The sequence below is a fragment of the Vigna umbellata genome, chromosome 5 (genome assembly GCF_029865625.1).
Source record: "Vigna umbellata cultivar VRB3 chromosome 5, Vumbellata_1.0, whole genome shotgun sequence".
NCBI classification, from domain to species: domain Eukaryota; kingdom Viridiplantae; phylum Streptophyta; class Magnoliopsida; order Fabales; family Fabaceae; genus Vigna; species Vigna umbellata.
Genome location: NC_142169.1, coordinates 8590903 through 8604654, shown reverse-complemented (window position 1 = coordinate 8604654; position 13752 = coordinate 8590903). Strand labels below are relative to the sequence as shown.

Below are 13752 nucleotides of genomic sequence, written 5' to 3'. Positions count from 1 at the left end.
TCATTGTAATTCATCTAGGTTCACCATGAATATGGTGAACTAACCTCTTTATGTTTGTTGGGGAATCAATGTAGTCTTGTGAAACTCTCATATATGGAATCTGTTTTTACATATTTTATTTAAGATCTATGCTTTCTTTCATCATTAGTTAGGGTTTTTCCTCTTTGTTTAATGCTTGCATGGTTTAACTCATTCGATGCATGATTATTGGTTTTGTCGATACGGGAACGTACGGGGAAGTCTAGATCCGGGGAATTTCTCCCAATTTTATATTGGTTGTCGTTAAGCTCCTGAACTTATGAACTAATCATTAGGAATGCTAGGAATTGTATGAACTCGTGATTAGGGAGAAGCCTTCTGGAAAGGTACATTAGAGAGTGGCATTAACAATGGTGATTTGATCGTTGAATTCCTAAAATATATGAGAGTGGATAAGATGAAATTGAACCCCAACAACATATCCATACATAAATTTCATTGAAAGTGTTTATCTTTTGCTTTTTGCCATTGATCACAATTCATGCATACATGTTTATTTTCTGTCTTGCATTTTAAACCCCAATTAATTCGTTTGTAAGTCTTAGTTAATTAAGAAATCACATAACTAAACTAGGCCGTGAGTCCTTTGGGAAGAACGATACTTGGTCTTACCAAGTTTTATTACTTGAACGATTCGGTCATACTTGCCGATTGAAAACAAGTTTGTGACATCATAATTTGGTGTTCATAAATTTGTCCATCAAAGGGTCGACCGGTATCGTTATTGAGCAAACAATAACTTTTTGTTTTCAAACCAGCAACAATCAAGCAGAGTACGAAGCCTTGATCATCGGCCTAACTCTAGCCAAAGAGCTAGAAATTGCTCATTTAGAATGTCGAATGGACTCGTAGCTAGCCGGCGAACACATGAAAGGGACCTTCTAGGTCAAAGACAATCAATTGATGCGTCATTTCCACAAAGCAAGCAATCTCCTTAAAACTTTTATCAACATCAACGTTGTTCACGTCCCAAGGGAACAAAATTCCAGAGTAGATCTCCTGTTTAAGTTAACTCATTCAAAAGAGAAAGCACAACTGTCTTCAGTCATCAAGATGACGCTCGACAAATTTGCGATTGAAACCTTTGCCACCGATGTAGCGGCACCCAAAGCCGACTGGCAGCAAAGCATACGAGAATTAATGAAAAATCAAGAACAAGGAGAAAAGGTTAGTATCGCCGACTCTAGACGTATTGCGCATGTTTTATATATAGGTGATGACTTGTACAGGCGAGGATACACCACGCCACTGTTAAAATGTCTATCGGAAGAAGAGGCAGATTACGTCCTGTGGGAACTTCACCACGGAATATGTGGTTTGCACTCAAGAAAGCGCACCCTTAGGGCCCGAATACTGCGAGCAGGGTATTATTGGCCAACAATGGACCATGACTGCGAATCGTTCGTCAAGAGGTGTATATCCTGTCAAGCACATGGCAACAAATTTCGAGTCCCTCCTGAAGAGTTTCATGGTATTGTCTCACCATGGCCGTTCGCCCAATGAGGAATGGATATAGTCGGACCACTGCCGATTGGGAAAGCACAAAGTAAATTTCTCTTGGTGGCGATAGATTATTTCACAAAGTGGATCGAGGTGGAAGCATTAGCTGTCATAAGCGCTCAACACGTACAAAAATTTATTTGGCACTTAATATGTCGATTTGGTCTGCATCAGAAGATTGTCACAGATAATGGCCGACAGTTCATTGAGAGGAAGCTAGAAGAATTCCTTGAGAACTTGGGGATCAAACATGTCACCAACTCGGTGGAGCACCCACAAACAAATGGACAGGCTGAAGCGGCAAACAACGCTGTCATAACAGAATTAAAGAAGCGGCTAGGAGAAGCTACAGGCTTATGGGTGGAAGAATTGCCCGAGGTATTATGGGCATACCGATGCACTCCTCACGGATCCACTAGAGAGACTCCATTTAACCTAACGTACAACACAAATGCAATGCTCCCGGTAGAAGTAGGTGAGTCGTCTTTAAGGCGAGGCATACAAGATATGAACCTTAACGCCGAACAACTACGAACGAACCTTGACATCCTTCCCGAGCGTCGAGAGGTTGCCAAAATCCAAGCGGCAACCCAGAAAAGGATGCTCTCCCGACGATATAATACCAAGGTAAAGTCGAGAACCTTCAAAGAAGGAGACCTTGTGTGGCGTAAAAGGGGAGAGGCCAGAAAGAATCGATCTCATGGAAAGCTGGTAGCTAATTGGGAAGGACCATTCCGCATTTCAGAGGATTTAATGAATGGGGCCTATCGGCTCGAACTCCGTGATGGACAGCCCATCCCCAACACATGGAATGCAACGCATCTTAAATTCTACTTTAGTTGAATTTTGTTTTCACATTTCTGCTTCTGTTGAACACTGCTTCTACATTTACAATAATGAATTTTTATGCTTTTGACTTCGATCATTTATATTGTCGAGCATGTTGTTTTAAGTCCATAAGTCTCATAAAACTGTTGAACATGTTTCAATTACTAACAATGCAGATAACCACATCTTGCATACAAATTGCATGAGCGGACACCAGTTGATCGTTCGAGCAGAATAACAAATACAAGGATACACTTCCTAATCTGGGGCATGTTCGCTCAAAGAATGACCAGAATATCAAAAACAGGGATACACTCCCTAATCTAGGGCTAGTTCGCCAAAGAACTCCTAGTAAATCAAAAACAGGGATACACTCCCTAATTTAGGGCCAGTTCGCCAAAGAACTCCTAGTAAATCAAAACAGGGATACACTCCCTAATCTAGGGCCAGTTCGCCAAAGAACTCCTAGTATATCAAAACCTAGGGGAGCACCCCTTAGTCTAGGGCCAGTTCGCCAAAAAACTCCTAATATATCAAAACCTAGGGGAGAACCCCTAGTCTAGGACCAGTTCGCCAAAAAACTCCTAGTATATGAAAAACTAGGGAAGCACCCCCTAGTCTAGGGACAGTTCGCAAAAGAACTTCTAGTATATCAAAACCTAGGGGACCACCCCTTAGTCTGGGGCATGTCTGCTAAAAGAACACCTAGCGCATGCAAATATAAAGACGTTGATAAACTTAACCGAGCGGCTATAAGCAAGCAAAGAAATCGATCGTGATTATCCGCCGAACGGTCATCTCAAAGATAAATAAGCAACAAGAAATTATCATTGTACATCAGCAACAAAGTACTTTCATAGCATAACAAAAGGCAATTCAAGTTCTAACATTAAACATCTTAACATCTACTCTACGAAAGGGTTACACCAGTAACATCGTTGTTAGCAGGATCCTCTTCTATAACTTCCCCAGAAACAACTGTTGTTACCACGTTTTCCTCCTCAACTCCAACTTCAGTTGTAGGAGTAGGCTTATTCTCCAACAGAGTACCTTCAGGAATGTCCATGAGGGGTACCAGTTTCCCTTTATAAACATCCTTCTTTGTATCAAATTCAACACCTTTAGTTGATACGTTCAGCAGATGTGATATTTGCCTCAAGGCCTTTTTAAAGCCTCGAGTATGCTCTTCAACAATCGCCCTCCCCATCTCTTCCATTAACTCCTTGTCCTCAACAACTTTGGTGAGCAACGCATCCCTCTCTGCTCGAGCCTCCTTTTCAGCAATCTTCAATGAAGCAATGACAGTATTTTGGTTGAAAGCCTCTTTCTTCAGTAGTTCTAGTTCAACAACTAAGCGGTCACGATCTTTCTTTAGCTTGGCGCCAGCCCTCTACATGTTTCCCACTAGAGTCTGAGCTTCGGTCAGTAGTTCTTCAGATTGTCTCTGTTTTTGCTCGTAGTGTGAATGAGTAGCTACAGCTTCATTCAATTGCGTTTGAACCTTTTTCAGCTTTGTCCTCAGGACTCCTCTATCAGAGGCATACACCAGATGCCAAGTAACCACTACCGCGCGACATGTCAGCTCCATGACATTGTTGGCCATTTGTTGCTTAGACATGCCTTCTATCACTTTCTTCTCAGCCTCATCAGATTAAAGCGCGCTCCATGGCATTGTTGGCCATTTGTTGCTTAGACATGCCTTCTATCACTTTCTTCTCAGTCTCATCAGATTAAAGGCAATCTTATGGCCCAGATTGAAAGCTTTATTAATTTTGCCAATGGATGGTCCTAGAACTATTTATGTCAGGCTTCCTATTTATTTGTTTTTCCTTTTCTCTTCTATTTATTTAGATTATTTCCTATCTATCCATTACAAGAAAAATCTAGCCTTTGCATGGATCTTTCTATCCCACTTTAAATTAAGGGAAAACAACATAGAACACTTCATCCTTCATAGTTTCATTCATCCCTAAACATCCCAAATGTCTGAAAATGCAAAACACTAGCACTTCAAAGAAAATTCATTAGAACCCATCTCTATATATTATAAGGATTGAAACAATTAGAATAAAATTGTAAAAACTAAAACCTAAATATAGTAAAAGTACCGGAACTAAAAACTTCAATTTGATCAGTATGGACTAACCAAGGCAATCTATAGAGAAAAGATGTTCTCAAATTTAAAATAGAAAATTTATATATATATATATATATATATATATGGCCTGACCATTGATAAGAAAACTGACAACGTCTTTTGTATAGGGAACTACGAGTTAAAATAGTACAGAAACAAATGTTCAAATTATACATGTCAAAATAATAGCCCATCATATCCTTTGTAGTTTTTCTTCTTCAGTTAACCATCTTGTAAGCCAACTCGGACCACCGGCAAAGAATTTACAAGATCTGGGACCAACTTGGTCATACTCCTTTAGAGCTTCTTCCATTTCTGCCACAACGCTAGTATCATTAACAATTTCATATGAATTCGTGCTTAAAGCTTCTGCGTAGTGTTGCTCCCTCTTACAGTCATTTTCGAAAAGTTCCAAGGCAGGTCCCTGCATACATGCCAAGGATAAAGGTGGTAAAAACTACATTTTGGCAGCAAACATGCACACCACATCCTAATAGATATGCTATTTTATCTGCTTCATTTCAAATTAATTTCTTTATCATTTCTTATTAAAAATATAGCATGCCAATCAACCCAGCATGTACTTAAACTAAGGGAGAGATTTGTACCTCTGACAGCACTTTGTTTTAAGCAAGCAATGGTAAGTGTTTCATACCATAAGTCCAGATACAAAGTACTAGTTGTGTGGGCATGTTTATATATCTCACGGTTAAAGTACATATCTGACATAGCTCGGCATAATGTTTATATATCTCACTGCTTTCATCTTGAATGCCGAGGACACTACCTCCATACCACCCATTCGCCTCATTTGCTGATGTCATTGCAAGGTACCTACCAGATTAAAAGTATAAAAAGAGCATCACTGTAAACTGAACAAATTAAAGGCATCATGTGAGAACAAAGAATGTGGGACTGTCTACAGTGTAAATATACCCGAAGAGACAACACTGGATTCCCAATCAATGAAGAATGGGATTTCGGGGTAGTTTTGAATACAGTAGATCCTAGACAAGCACTTCATAAATTTAAAAACAAAATCCTTCTTTCATTATAATTTAAACCAACTGGAGCATGAATTTATTTCTTAATTGCAGAAAATAAACAAGTTTAGAATTATTACTTAAAATATTAAGAGCACCAGCTCAACTTAACGGATCAAATTCAAATGCACCACCAAGCCTGTTCCCCATTACCAGCATGGAGCTCTGTCTAGAGCTAAAAAATCACAAAGCACAAACATACAAATGGGTTTTATAGCGACCTACAGTGCAAACGTTAGCCAACAGAAAAATAATCAAATGGGATACTGATCATCAAAGGAAAGATGGAAGGTGCAATGAAGTCACACAAGGATAATGAACTTTTAAGATACAAACCTTTGGAAAACATCCTCTTCAGTCATATCACTGCCAGAAGAAAGCCAATTCAAATCACAAAATCCATTAGCATGAGATCCTTCAAAGTCAGTTTCATGAGAAGCTACTTTTGCAGCAGAAGAACCCTCTTCGTACTTTCTCTGGCCAAAAAGCCAATTCGGGCTTTTTATCTGTATCTCACTGGGGATTAACAAACAATCATTATCTCGACAAAATTACCTCAAGTTACTTGGATCATTGAATAGCTTTTGCATCTCACACTAGTCATAAATTCTACCCACTATTTACATACAAAATGATGATGTACATGGTTAGGGTGGAAGGAATGGCTGACATGGCAACTATGTTTAAACGGAATTTACATTCATTTAGAAAGGTGATTCTAATCTTACTTTCGAGAGAGATCGTCTTCTAATTAATCTACCAAAATTATCAAGCGGATTAATGGATTGCTTCTATTTGATGTTGTTCGCACATCAGAAGGAGTTGTTGATCAAAAGGAATCCAACTTTTTGCTGCTTGTGTTAGTTAGAATCAGAACTGAACATGCGGTGAATTATTCATTCATAATCACAAAATGTAATGAGCAGTTTATAAAAGTTACAACAAATGAAAAATAAAATCATTAAACAGCAGCTCAGAATAAGAGAAATTACGCTGCATCAGGTGCCGCTCCACTGTTTCCAGAACTCCCACCTGGTCTCTGATCAGGTTCAGAGCATAGTCTTACATTTTTAATTGTACTACAGGTCTTCTCAATTAACTTGTCAAATGATGTCAACTTTATCCGTAAGAAGTCTCCTCTGCAAGCTGGTATTGGGGGGTGAATACTATTCCACCACTTTCAGAAGGCTTAGGATTCGGTTCAGAACTGAAAAATTCAGGAAGAAAATTAGAACTGGTAAGGAAAATAAACAATAGAAACTGTATTTATAGACAAAAGAAATGAGAAAATCAATTCTATATATCATAGAAGCATGTGCATGTCACTAATGGATTTTAATATCAGCAAATTTAACTAGAATGACTCACCACTTCTCAGGAATTAGATCATCCCCAACCCCAGATACATGGAGATAATAATCTGAATCCAACTCCCAGAGAGCAGGTTTCCCTTCATGTGGTCGGAAGTAACCTGAAAATCTGGAAAAAGAACAATATATTAAATATTTAAAATATTAATTATTTATTGAACACTAGATGAACCAAGGGACAGAGGAATAATACAAGTTTATTGCATCTTGTTTTTCACCATTTGTGTAAGCATTGCTATAATATCGTTTTCTGGACTTCAAAAACTTTCTTGATCGTGTTGTTGCTTTCCACTTTCCCTGCCTCTCTGGAAACAAGTGTCATTCACCAAAATATATACACTTGTACTATAGCATAAGAAGATGGAGTGTTACGTACCTGAGTAGGACACGTAATTAAACACGATCATAGTAGATAGAAAAGACAATGAACAAATGATAATGGACGAATGAATCTCTTTTATTGATGATAATATCTGAATAAACAAAAGTAGACAAGATAATTGGGAGCATAACCTCCTTCAATTACTTGGGAGCATAACCTCCATCACGGGACGGTAGCTGCCTGTCACACAAACTTAATAATCAAAAGCATGTCTTCCACTGTAGTGTCTAGGCTTTATTTATATTAAATATTTTCCTAGAATATAATTCTATTTACTATAATTAACTTATACTAAATATTCCCCTAGGATATAATTCTATTTACTATAATTAACTTATACTGAATAATGGAATATAACTCTAATTATTATAATTAACTTGTACTAAATAATTCCCCAGGATATAGCTCTAATTACTCTAATTATCTTGTACTGAATATTTTCCTTGAATGTGACTCTCCTTTACTGTAATTAGTTCCCGCCCATACGCTGCTACAGTTAGGATGGTCACTCTTCAACCGTTCAGCCCGATCAATCCTCGTCTTCCACCGTTCAGCCAGGTCGCTCCCCGCCTTCCTCCGTTCGGCCTGGTCGCTCCCCGTCTTCCACCGTTCGGCCAGATCGCTCCCCGTCTTCCACCGTTTGGTGCCCTTCTCCTTCTCTCCTATACCTTCTTCTCTCATATACCTTCCAACCTCTAACATTACTCCGTTCAGATACCGTTCGGCCTTTATGGTTAATACCGTTCGGTCTCACTCTCCTCCTGCCTTTCTTCTCCTTCTCATATACTTTTCAACCCTTATTATTACACCTTACCTTATATCCTAACACGGAGATTAGATATTTGTCAAGGAGAATCTCATAAAATATGTCATATAGTATTGTGAGCTACTAAGCCACCATACTACTGAGCAAGAGCATCCCCCATGCTTTGATACATATCCATTAGAGCTGCAACGATACTACTATCAAGATCCACTTTTGGTACATCAGTCAAACCCATTGCATGGAGTTGGCGTCCTAAAGCTTGAAGACCATATGCATACTGGGAAACATTTGTATGGTCCAAGCAGTCAATGCAGTTGGTACGAAGAACTCCACTCTAAAAATGTGGTGCATTACTACTAAAATTATCTTTTTTATTCTGATGGTTAGTGTCAATCTGTCTTGGTTAACCACCGCACAATATCACCAGAACTAGCTCTTAGATCTCTCAGTGTAGCATCCCTAACAAAATAAAGAATTAGTTGAAAACACAAGTAGAACTTCCATTCTCTAAAGCAACATGTTACGTACCTGAGTACGTAAACTAGCCAAATACAACCTCTCACACTCTCACAACACGTAATAGAACAATAAATGAATGATAATGGACGAATGAATCTCTTTTATTGATGGTAATATCTGAATAAACAAAAGTAACCAATAATTGGGAGCATAACTTCCTTCAATTATTTGGGAGCATAACCTCCTTCAATTATTTGGGAGCATAACCCCCTCCCAGGTAACCGCCTGTCTACAAAAACTCAATATTCAAAAACATACCTTTCACCCTAGCGGTTAGGCTTTATTTATATTAAATATTTCCCTAGAATATAATCCTATTTATTATAATTAACTTATACTGAATAATAGAATATAATTCTATTTACTATAATTAACTTATACTGAATAATAGAATATAATTCTATTACTATAATTAACTTATACTAAATAATGGAATATAACTATAATTACTATAATTAACTTGTACTGAATATTCCCCGAGATATAGCTCTAATTACTTTAATTATCTTGTACTGAATATTTTCCTTGAATGTGACTCTCCTTTACTGTAATTAGTTCCCGCCCATCCTAACCACGGCTATAGTTAGGATGGTCACTCTTCAACCGTTCGGCCTGATTGATCTTCGTCTTCCACTGTTCGGCTTGATCGCTCTCCGCCTTCCTTCATTCGGCCTGGTCGCTCCCCGTCTTCCACCGTTCGGCCAGGTCGCTCCCCGCCTTCCTCCGTTCGGCCTGGTCGCTCCTCGTCTTCCACCGTTCGGCCAGATCGCTCTCCGTCTTCCACCGTTTGATGCCCTTCTCCTTCTCTCCTATACCTTCTCTCATATACCTTCCAACCCCTCACATTACTCTGTTGGGATACCGTTCGGCCTTTATGGTTAATATCGTTCCGTCTCACTCTCCTCCTGCCATTCTTCTTGTCATATACTTTCCAAACCTTATTATTACCCCCTACCATATACAGTAACACAAAACGTTGCACTTTTACAATTATGATAAAATAAAACTGCAATAGCATTCTATTGGGCTGTCAGCCCACTACATAGACAAACCCAGCCAAAGATTAATATGCTTAGTAAAGGTTTGTGCTGTTAGTTCTACGGTTCCATTTTTTATTTGGTCCTAGGCCACACTTCATGCTGTATTTCTCCTGATGTAAGGAATGAGGAACCAAAAGCATTTCGTTAGGTGAAGACACAAATATTTTGCATCACATCTCTAACTAGGGATGGCAAAAGGGGCTTGGCCCGGAAAGCTTGTTGTACTCGAAGTACAAACAATGAGCAGGACAAACTACTGTGTCTTGAAATCCAACTTCTTTTTCTTTGAAGAATAAGGATGACAAGGATAAAATTCTAGAATACTAGACCAGGGGGCTCTAATTACTAATCACAAAAACTTAGATGATGACAAATGATTTTATATTACATCTCCAACATTTTCAAAAAATTTCATTAGAGCCTCTTCAGGTGCTGTTGCCACCACAATTGCTGTTACATTAACACCATCAAAATAAAACATTCATCGAATTATTTATGCATTTAAGTTTAAATATATGCTAACAACAGAATGTGCTTATCTACTGGAGCCCAGGCTTAAAGACCCCTCGAGGAGAGATAACATAGATATATGACTACTGGTATAATGCTATTATTTCTTGGGTGGCATTGCTACTAAGACCTAGCTTTCCATTGTTATCAGAAATCCTCATCATTCATTACAGATTAAGTCCACTGCTCAATAATCCAAAAACTGAAGTGAAACAGACAAAAATGAAAAGACAACCGGAAACAAACTTCATGTTCGAAGTCCAAAAATAGATAACACAGGAAAGCTTAACTATAGAACAAAACCTTAAGAAATGCAAGATCAAAACAAGAAATAATATGAATTTATTCAATAATTTCATGATTTTCATGGAGACTTCTAGTTCTATGTCTCTTAATTCGGGAAAGTGCATATATTAAAAGTGAGGGCTCTAGAGCAGCAAGTGGTCAAACCTCATAGCAGAAGTATGAATGGAAAACGGAACAGGACCCTGCATTTTTTTTTCGTATCTTTGCTATTTTATGGAAAACAAAAGGGCTTGGTTAGACAATATTGGATAGTAAATAATGTAATTCCATGTTAAGAGTTACAATTCGAAAAATATGTAAAAAAACAGGAAAAACACTGTATTGAATGTCAAGTAACAATTTCGATGATAGATCATACCTTCCTGTGCTAGTTCGATTACTCTTGTTGGCCCTCTTTATTATACTGGGTTTACCACTGTCGTAAAAACCAGTTAAATCAAGCGCTTCACTTGCTACAGCTCCTAAAACTGACAAAACATTGGCAGACTAGCTTTTGAAAACGGCACAGAAGAATATAGAAGAGTCACATACAAGTTTGAAATGCAGGAAAAGTAAAAGACCACTACTGTGAGACTAAGATAAAGCACAGTAGGCTTACCCTTTTGCAAATTTGTGAAAGTCCCAGTGAATAAATCTAAGATGGTTCTTTACGGGTAGAATTTGGTTACGATAACCATCAGCACTAGCAAATTCATGCCTCAGCATCATTTCTCAAGGCCTTTTCTCAAGGGTCTGCATTTCATCATTTAAATGAGCTACAAGAAACTATAAAATATTTTCTATTCTACGAAAGAAGCAATTTATTAATGCAAACACATGAAACAAAGAATCATATTTGGTAGAGGATTCACAGCTAAAGACAGTAGGGAAAAAAATTCTACCATGCTTGACACGTTGGCAGTGTGTTAGGCTTTTCTTTTACATCTTTATTCATTTGCAATTGACACTTATGATTTGATATGATGAATTAAAAGAACTTGCTAGATTGAAATTCAAATTTCAAATGGGAAGTCATTTGGTAGAAGCACGGGACAAAGATAGAAATCAATTTTCACTAGAAGAACCAGGATTCAAAAAGAAGTCAGGTCCCTTGCTAGAAGAAAAAAGGAATCAATTAACAAGCACAAAGATATTTACTAGCTTTTTCAGCACTAACTAACTATTTTTATTTGAGGAAATACCTTAATCAGATTCAGAACAATAATTGGATTGCCATATCTCTTAGGACTCGAAGTCAAAAGGAAAAGAAAGAACAAGAAAAATAGAGAACTTCCTGCATTATAGTTTATAACAGTATAAAATTGAACAATGAACAAGATAAATATTAATCTCAACTATTTTGTACAAATTGACCAAAAAAGTGATATTGATCCACGCATTTGCACAACTGAACTCATTTTCCCCTTGCAAGAGACAGCTTCTGCATCAAAGGAGAATCTGCTCTGTCTCAACATCATTAGCAACCCTCCCCTGATCATTAACAAGGGGAAGAAATAAACAAAGTACCACCATACTACATCACGGAAACCAATTCTTACTGTTGTTGTTGTACAATGCAAACTTATGATATGACCAGAGGCAGCAGAGAACAATGGACGTGACCTCCTTCATAAGGCATTTTATCATCAAAGTTCCCTACGAATGCCAGTCAACTGGTTCACAAGATCTGTTTCGCCAGATTCTATTAGGATATCAATTGCCCGATCTTTGTACGGAGGTTGCAGCGGAACTGATTTCTTAAGCATTATCTTGGCCAACTTTGTGGCCTCTGCCAGGTGCCTTCTTTGACAAAGGCCAAATAAAAGAATAGAATAAATACTAGAGTCAATGGCAGACAAACATCCCTTGTTCTCAATTGCTTCAAGCAAGTAGAATCCATCCAATATCAAATCCTTCATACAAAGCTCCTTTAGCAAAAGACTAGATGCCAAAGTATCAGGTTTGGCATCACCAGAAAGCATTTCCATGAAGAGCTTCATTGCTTCGTCCAGCTTTTTAATCCTTATCAATGAAATCACAAGTGAACTGCAACAATCACCATAAGAAACACCATGTTCCACCACAAACTTATCAATCAACTTGTAAGCTTCTTCTACACGATCCTCAACACAAAGGCTATCAACCAAAGTAAAAACAGTACATGATTTGCATGGCACCCCGAAGCTTTCATTCTATCCAAAATATCCAATGCTTCCGCCCACTTACCTCCCTTACAGAAACTTTGAATCCCGGAGGTATAAGTAACAACACTTGGACTGCAATCCCCACCTTTCTCCATTTCATCCAACAACTCCAATGCCATTTCCATAGACCCAGACCTACACAAACCGTCTACAATGGCTGATAAAAGGACCAGATTGGGCGAACATCTATGCACTCTCATAACTTTAAGCAAAGAATAAGCATGTTCTGGGCGACCCGCATCACATAATCCTTCTATTATTGTCATGTAAGTAATAAGATCAGGATAAATACCTTTCAAACTCATCTCCTCGGTCAACTTCTCAGCCATTTCAACGTCGCCATTCTTGCAACACAGCCTAATAGCCACATTATATATCAGTGTCAGCACCGATTTTTAAACTCTGCTCCATCTTCCTCAACACCCACAATGCCACGTCAGCTAGTTGGGCTTCTTTGCACAGCTTCAGAATCTCCCTGAACATGTTAACATTGACTAAACACCTTTCTCTCTCGTAAGACATAACGACATCTCGAATAATTTGAGGATTTTGTTGAATCCCTAGCAATTTACAAGCTTTGTTGTACGTGTAAGCACTATGCCTGTAGCCAGATTGAAATCCAGCCCAAACGAAAAATCTAACTCCCGATAAAGGTTGTTTGGGACTTCAATGACACATTGAGAATCCAGTTTAGGCATCCAGTTTAGGCTTAACCTTAGATAATGAATTTTCAACACTGCCATTGCTTTGGTGGAGATGGGTACAGATGGTATCCGCCATGCCCATGATCATGCGGTGGGTGGAGAAAGGAAGCGTTTTGATTGCGTGGCAGCGCCCGAAAATCAGAAAAGTTGCAAATTGGTGCATCGGGTCAGTGGATGAAAAAGAAAGAAGAAATACGTCTCTGTGGTTGAAAACGTAAAGGGATAAAAGCAGAGTTAAAAGCAGAGTTAAAAGCAGAGTTAAAAGCAGAGTTGCAGAGGGAGAGAGGGAGAATCGCAGAGGCAGAGTTGCACACGAAAGAATGAAGGAAGAAGAAGAATCGAAATGAAAGTTTGAATTTTTTAATTGAGATTATTTTTATGATTTTATTTTATTTTATTTTTCAATTACAGAACATAAAACTTTT

At 38.2% G+C, this 13752-nt stretch overlaps 1 pseudogene across 1 annotated transcript; it reads right to left on the bottom strand.

The window, feature by feature from the left end:
• Positions 1-4523: 4523 nt before the first annotated feature.
• Positions 4524-13752, bottom strand: LOC124832840 (pentatricopeptide repeat-containing protein At5g47360 pseudogene; annotated as a pseudogene). Its single transcript, XR_015786829.1, has 4 exons — positions 11039-13752; positions 7111-10907; positions 6916-7026; positions 4524-6754 (listed from the first exon to the last, which is right to left on the bottom strand). The product of XR_015786829.1 is annotated as a pentatricopeptide repeat-containing protein At5g47360 pseudogene (transcript).